The sequence below is a fragment of the Nannospalax galili genome, unplaced genomic scaffold (genome assembly GCF_000622305.1).
Source record: "Nannospalax galili isolate Female #2095 unplaced genomic scaffold, S.galili_v1.0 scaffold530, whole genome shotgun sequence".
Lineage (NCBI taxonomy): Eukaryota > Metazoa > Chordata > Mammalia > Rodentia > Spalacidae > Nannospalax > Nannospalax galili.
Window position 1 is genome coordinate 390,107 of NW_008328331.1, and position 7,868 is coordinate 397,974.

Below are 7,868 nucleotides of genomic sequence, written 5' to 3' on the forward strand. Positions count from 1 at the left end.
TAGGCTGACTAGACCCCAGTGGATGAACTTGCACTGAGGGACATCTGGGTACACTAACTTGATTTGATAGATCTTAACATATATGACAGAATGCATGAAATCTGGTGGGGTAGGCTTTGGGGGATTCTGGATGGAGGAGGGGGTTATAAAGATGATTAAGATGTTTTGTATGAAATGCAAAAAAAAAGAATAAACATTTAATTTTATTTTTATTTATTTATGTATGTATGAGAGAGAGAACATGCATGCAGGTACTCTCAGACACCAGAAGAGAGCGTCAGATTCCCTGGAGCTGGAGTTCCAGGTAGTTGTGAGCTGCCCAATATGGGTGCTGGGAGCTCAACTTGTGTTCTCTGGAAGAACAGCAGGCACTCTTTTTTTTTTTAAATCTTTATTTTAAAAAATCTATTTTTTAAGCATCTAGACAAACTTTCCTCACCCACAAGTAATCCCTGTGAACACTGTATGTATGGGGGGAGAAGAGGGGCCAGTGGAATCGCAAGGACTCATGGATCTGCAGTTACATACAATACACACAAATCAAAGACAGTTCTAACTCAGGACATTCACAACATTTAGAGACTGAGTTTCATAAAAGTTTTAGTTGAGCTGGGCGTGGTGGCGCACACTTTGAATCCCAGCACTCAGGAGGCAGAGGCAAGCAGCTCTCTGAGCTCAAGGCCAGCCTGGGCTACATAGTGAGTTCCTGGACAGCTGGGGCTACAGGGAGACCCCGTCTCAAAAAAAAAAAAAAGTTTTAGTTGAAAAAAAGTTGTAAAAAATATTATTTTTCTGGTCAAATTTTCCTACAGGGCTCATGTCCTACTTAAAGATTGTAGTGGGACATTCAAAGGAAAAGTTTTCTCAAGTAGCCACCTAGCTGTGAAACCTGTGACAGATTTTTTTTTTTTTTAAGTGCCTTTAAAATGTGAAAGCATGTAATTGTTGAATCTATTTGAAATTTTAAAAGTTTAACATGGTCCATATGGTAAGCACGGCATCACAGCTAGTACAAAACTGCCTGTATTTAGTTTGAATCACAAAAACAATGTAGGTGAACAGTATTCTTTGAAAAGTGATTTGAAATGTTACCACTGCATCCTAAGGCCGATTTAGACAGTATCCAGAGAATTACCACAGCCAGCAGAACAGTGAAGCATCCAAACATTTACTTTGACTTTTTAAACACCACTGAGAGAGCCGCTGTCACGCTAACTCAGGATGCCCATTTCTAACTCCACGTGACACATTTGTGGCACGTGTCCTAGGAGCCGCCACGAGGCTTTCAAACGTGAAGCCCCATTCGCTAGCTCCTCTGTGGCAGTCTGGCGGCTCTGAACCTGGAAACCCTCCTTGCAGTTTCTTCTGGTACTTCTGACAGAACTTCTTTTCGCTCTGGAATGGTGGATAAGACAGGGGGAGCCATTGCTGGGTGTGGGGCCAAGGGTAAGAACTCCTTTTCTATTACAGTTCCAGAAAAAGCCTCAGACGCCCCTGAAGAAGGCAAATGTTTCTTCTCATGACTTTCCTGGGGTTCCTCTTCCAGAATGCTCTCGTTGGCATCACTGCAGGCAGCTGATGCTCCTCAGCAGCCCCCAGCACCCCCACCCCCGCGATACTCCAGCTCGGCCACGCTGCTCTCGCTGGTATCACACAGCAGGCACTCTTAACCCACTGTGCCATCTCTCCAGCCCCCTCCCACAGGGTTTTTATTATTATTATTATTATTATTATTATTATTATTATTATTACTCTTCTGTTCATGGAAATTCCTAGCTTATTCCTATTATTATTGGGTTTCAGACATTTTTTTTTTTCTTCAGTCTTTTTGAAACAGGGTCTACCGGTAGCCCCAGTTGGCCTGGAACTTACTATATAGACCAAGCTGGCTTTGAACTGAGAGATCTCCCTGCCTCTGCCTCCCAAGTGCTGGGACTACAAGCATGTGCCACCACGCCCGGCTGGGTTTCAGACTTTTGAACATAACTCTTTGTGACCATCCGTAAACACTTCTGTGAAGATTTCCTGAAGTGGAAACACTGTCTCCAAAGTTTTCTCTATTTAATATTTTTAAAACTTTTTATTTGATTTTGTGTTGTGTGTGGGTTTGTGCACATGAGTGTGGTGCCCATGGGGGCGGAAGAGGGCGTCAGATCCCCTGGAGCTGGAGTTACAGCATTGGTTTAGCTGACCTCACATCTGTTTATGGCTTTTGTGTTTTGGGTCTTAACCTGAGAGGAAGAACTGAATTTTCCTTGTCTCTTCCCATACACACTGTGGCACAGCCCTGGGATGCCACACATGCCTCCTAGGTCAGATTTCAAGCCTGAGGTGCAGCCCAGCATCTCCACCTCTGTTCAGTTACTCTTCAGTTACTTTTTCTCTGTTTCCACATCTTGATAGTGGACTTTGAAAACTCTTTCTGGTCAGCTTTGGCATCTGTACAGTGCCTCTTCCTGCCTTATTCTCAATCCAACTTTCCTCAGATTTCTTTTACCGAACTTTGACCCTGTCAAATTCAAAACAAGCACATCAGGTCGACTGTGCTGAACAGACACACTCAGGTAGAATTATGGAAGTTAGTAGACAGTTTGCTCTAAATGGAGAAATCTGGGCATTCTAATGATAGTTTTGAGATCTGGTGCTGGAGACTGAGGTTGGGAAAATAACCATAGTGACTGAGCCTGCAGCTGGGAACATTGTAGAGTGTTGCAGGCTGGAGCTCCAGCAATGCCAACAGACCCCACAACAACAAATCACCACCCTGGGGGTGCACATTGCCCTGGGTTAGACCCTACACTGCAGGAGAGGAGGCACAGTGGAGCACGCTGGGTCTCCTGGATGCTTGCTCTATTCATCCCTGCCTACAGGGCTCCTAGGCACCATTGGGGTCAGGACAATTCTCCAACCTTGTATAGACTGTGTGGTCATGAGGCCAAAGGACAGACTCAGTTTCTTCAGCTTAACATTTTGTTTTTCTCCCTCTCAAATTTTCTTTTCTGTGCTGAGTTGACTCGGGGCCTTATTTGTGCTAACCATGCACTCTGTGGCTGAGCTCCATTCCCAGCTGCTCATTTTAATCGTTTAAGTGTACAGTTTGGTGGCAAGAAGTACATTTACACTGTCACACAGAGGTTACCAACACCCTCCTCCAGAACTCTCTACATCTTGCAAAACTGCAACTTTGTCCAATTAAACATTAGCTGTCGGCTCCCCCTGCCTCTAGCCCTGGCAGTCCCACTCTAAGTGCTGTGTCCGACTGACCTGGGGAGCCTGGCAGGAGGGGAATCATAGGATTTGTGCTTCCCTGCCTGGCTTGTTTCATCATCATAATGATTCACCCATTTCGAAGCATGTTGATGATGCCCATCATTTGAAGCAGGACTCCATGGAGTGGACAGACCGTGCTTTATCTACCATGCCACACTTTGGACACTCATGTTGCCTCCAGCCATGAGGAAAGAGACTGTGGATGTGCATGGTACCAGGCAGACTCCTTTCTTTGCTTCATTTTGAGAAAGTTTCACTATATTGGTCAAGCTGGCCTTAAGCTCTTGGCTCAAGTGATTCCCCTATCGCAGCAGCTTTCTGAGAGTTTGGGAACCACAGACACACAGACACACATGTGCGCGCGCACACACACACACACACACACACACACAGAGTACATAAGAATGTAATAATACTTTAAAGAAAAGATAAAGAATGTCTGCCATCTCATGCCCTATTCCCAAATCTGTCTAGTTTTTTGTTTGTTTGTTTGTTTGTTTGTTTGTTTGTTTTATTTTGTTTTGGTCTTTCTGAGACAGGGTCTAAGTGCAGCCCCAGCTGGCCTGGAGCTCACTATATCGACCATTCTGGCCTGCCTGTCTCCCAACTGCTGGGACTAAAGGCAGCTGTTTTGGGTTTGTTTTTTTTTTAATTTTTATTTTATTTTATTTTTATGTGTATGTGTGTATTGCCTGCATGTAGGTAAGTGCACCCATGTCATGCAATGCCCACAGAGGACAGAAGAGGCTGTCGGATCCCCTGGAACTGGAGTTACTGACAGTTGTTAGCTGCCATGTGGGTGCTGGGATTCAAACCCAGGTCTTCTGTAAGAACAACCAGTGTTCTTAACTGCTGAGCCATCTCTCCAGCCCCGATGGGGGCGGTTTTTTTTTGAGACAGGGTCTCCCTATAGCATAGCTGTTCTGGAACTCACTATGTAGACCAGGCTGGCCTCGATCTCACAGAGATCTGCCTGCCTCTGCCTCCTGAATGCTAGAATTAAAGGTACATGCCTCCATGCCAGGCCTGTCTAGTCTTTACACATTTTGAAAAGGGGTCACAATTACTAACTCACATTAATTATTTGAATATGCAGAGCAAAACAGAACACAGTCAAATCCTAGTAAGCATACAGTGAACAATCATGTAAATCCTGACAGAGTTCCCATGTTTGCCTTTGTTTGGGATTCTGGGATGGAACCCAGGGTACCAGCATGCAAAGCATATGCTCTACCTTATGGAGCCTCACCTGCCTATGTGATTCTCTCAGTTTGAAGGAAGGCGTTCTCATGCAGCATAACCACAGTTTATGCTTGAAACCAGTAACATTAACCAACAAAATTGTAAGAGTTCTAGTTATAAAATGAGAGATAAATATCAAAAGAAACTTCCAAAAAACACTCTTCCCAGAGAGACATGAACAAATGTCTACTCAACCCAGGCAGGGAAGTAATGACAGACCAAGTAAGGACAGTACCAAAGTCCAATTGGTGACTCAATGAGTTTTATTGGGGTTATTTACAGGACCAGAAATGACTCAGAGACAGTTCCATCACCAAAGTCACCCCAGCATGTGTGACAGCTCATGAAGGCAATAAGCCTGGAGCTCACTGTACAACCTGCAGCCAGCTCCACAAGTGGGACACTTGTGGGCTCTGCTTGTCTATGAGTGTCTCTCAGCAGTCTTTAATGTTTATATATGCTTACAGAGGGAGGGACCTAGTGAATCTGATCAGTTTCAGGGACTTCCTGAAGGCTTTGAATTGTTCACTTCCTGAGCTTAAGGAGCTTCCCTGCAGGATGGAAGGTTTTATCTCAGAGGAAATTGTAACCAACAGGCTAGGAAACTATTGCCTTGGATACAAAACTTAAGAACTGTTTGATATTTTTAGCCTGGTGTGGTAGTACATGTCTTTAATTTTAGTACTCTGGAAGCAGAGGCAGGTGGATCTCTGTGAGTTCAAGGCCAGCTGGGGTAACAGGGTCTCAAAACGACCAAAAAACAAAACAAACAAACAAAAAAAACCTATTTGACTTTTTAATGATAGGCTTGCATTCTTATGGGAAAAAGTAAGTATACTTATTAAAAATGTATATCAATCATCAGGGCATGGTGATACATGTCTTTAACCCCAGCACTTGGGAGGCAAAGGCAGGTGGATCTCTGTGAGTTCCAGGCCAGCCTGGGCTACACAGTGAGCCTTGTCTCAAAAAAAAGAGGTGGAGTGGGGTGGACAGAAGGCTCAGTGGTTAAGAGCATAATATTGCTCTCATAGAGGACCCCAGGTTTGGTTCCCAGTACCCTTGTAAGGTAGCTCACAACCACCTGTAATTCCAATTCCAATAAGATCTGATGGTATGGCCTCATTGGTACTCACACTCAGACACACATACACATAATTTTAAGAATAAAATAATTCTTTTTTAAAAAGTATATAAATCTCAGCTGGGTGTGGGGGTGCACACCTTTAATCCTAGCACTTGGGAGGCAGAGGAGGTTGTATCTCTGAGAGTTCAAGGCCAGCCTGGTCTATATAAGTTCCAAGACAGAAAACGAAGTATATAAATCTGTAGGAGAATGAATCCCAAACGAATGTTAAACTAGAACAATGAACATTCCAGAAGAAAGTCCTGACTGTGCTCCAACCTTGAAATGAGTTTTCTAACTTTGACTTAACATACAAAGCCATAAAACAAAAGATAAATGAAACAAAATAAACCAAAACCCTGCATGGCAAAATCACCCAACTACCACTGGCCAAGAGAAGGGGAAGTCAGGGAAACATTTGCATCTCAAATCACAGACTAGGTGTCTAAGAAGCAAAGAGCCCCAGGGCTAGCCTTCTCAGTGCTAAGAACCATGGCAAAGGTTAAAAGGAGGCAATTCACAATTCACTGAAGAGGAAATAGGAGTAGAATTGTAAAGCAAACAGCCCTACTTATAACAAAATGCAAATGAAAACAAATCCAGGCTCTACCCCACCAATCAATCAGACTGGTGCAAATCCCAAGGGGTGCTGACTAGCTCAGCGTGGGCAAAGCAGGGGAGACACACTAGAATCCATTCCTGCAGAGATAGGTTGTCAGTTTCCTGGGGGAGAGGGGATGCACCGGCCCTTTGACCCACCAAGTACTTTGCACCTAAACTTATTCAGAGAGATGCAGGCTAACAATTACAGCACAGTCCTGGGCAAAAGATCAGACACAATTCATCTGTTTGTCATCTGTGGGGTGACCTTACCTCCCAGGTTACTTGGGATAGCCTGGTTTACCTTTGCCCCAGTATAGTTAGTAGCAGAGCCCTTTGTTGCCTCTGGAAAGTATCCCAAGTGTGGATTACAAAGCACCTCAGCCCATTCTCTATTGCTGTAAAGATATCTGGGACCTGGCAATTTACAAGGAAAAGTCTATTTCTGGCAGTCCCAGAGGCTGGAAAGTTCTGTGCTAAGGTACCTACATCTGCAGCAGGACCTCTGGGCTATGCCATTCCTTGGCAAGGCAGAGGTCAGAAGAGAAGGGGAAACACAGAGAGCATGGGCTTTTATGAAGAATGTATCAAGGCTACTGACCCTTGGCAATAATATTGATCCATTCATGAATCTAAATCACCTCTTAAAGGTTCTATTAATACCATTACGATGGTCTTGGAGGAGACAGCACAGCACAGATTATATAACTACATTAAACCACAGGAAAACAATGAGGAGAGGAGATAGAACCCTGCCAGGCAGTATTGGGACAGGGACTTCTAATTCCTGTCTTTGCTCAGAAGCCAGAAATGTCCTTGGTTCTATCCTGGCCTGCATTTGGGGGCTCTGGTTCCTGGTCTGCTTTCTTCTTATCTTTCTTCTCCTTTTACGCAGCTGCCCAGAAGATGTGACTGAAACTCAGTCCAGACACCTGGGAAGGAAAGGGACATGGACACCTTGGGAGTGGACCAGCTCACCCCCCACCTCAACCCAGAAAAGCCTTGTTACCCCCTAGCCTGTGACCCTCAGTGGCAACCCTTTTCTTGGGACCTGCTCTTGTTACACAGGAGTGCTGCTAAATTCCTTCTCTTAAGCTCTCACCTATGAACCCACAATAAACTTTATAAAAATTCACCCTTCCTATTTTCCATGAAAGGACACAGAAGTCACTGGCCCAGGATGGCTTTGTTGGCCCAGGACTGATTTTCTGGGATCCTGGTTCTCCCCCTCTGAGCAGAAAGCCTCTTTTACTCCAACAGACCCCCAATCCCCACACCTGCCATAGCAATATTTGATTTGCTTATATGCATATATTAAAATTCCATGCAAAAAAAAATGAAAGTACGCTCTCTGACTAATGGAGATCTATCTCTAAGACACAAAGTGAAAAGAAAAAAATCCTAAAACGAAAGCAGAGGGCAAGGTGCAGGACAGTGTGCTACCATCTAGGCTACAGAGGGACAGGATGAAGTAAGCGCCTGTATCCTGCATATGTGTGTGAGGCTCTGCCAGGACCTGTGGAAAGCAGGAGAGCGGATGGGGGACTTCTCACTGTACATTTTCTCAGAGCTTTTAAATTTTTTGAGCTAAGTAAAGACAAAGTTTTGTTTGTTTGGTTTTTGGTTTTTT

At 44.4% G+C, this 7,868-nt stretch overlaps 1 long non-coding RNA gene across 1 annotated transcript in view; it reads left to right on the forward strand.

Moving 5' to 3' along the window:
* Positions 1–7,371, forward strand: part of LOC115067898 — a 13,204-nt gene extending 5,833 nt beyond the window's left edge. Inside the window, exon 2 of the long non-coding RNA XR_003847253.1 lies at positions 7,134–7,371. This is a non-coding gene — a long non-coding RNA (uncharacterized LOC115067898). The remainder of the gene's footprint in view (positions 1–7,133) is intronic.
* The last annotated feature ends 497 nt before the right edge of the window (positions 7,372–7,868 follow it).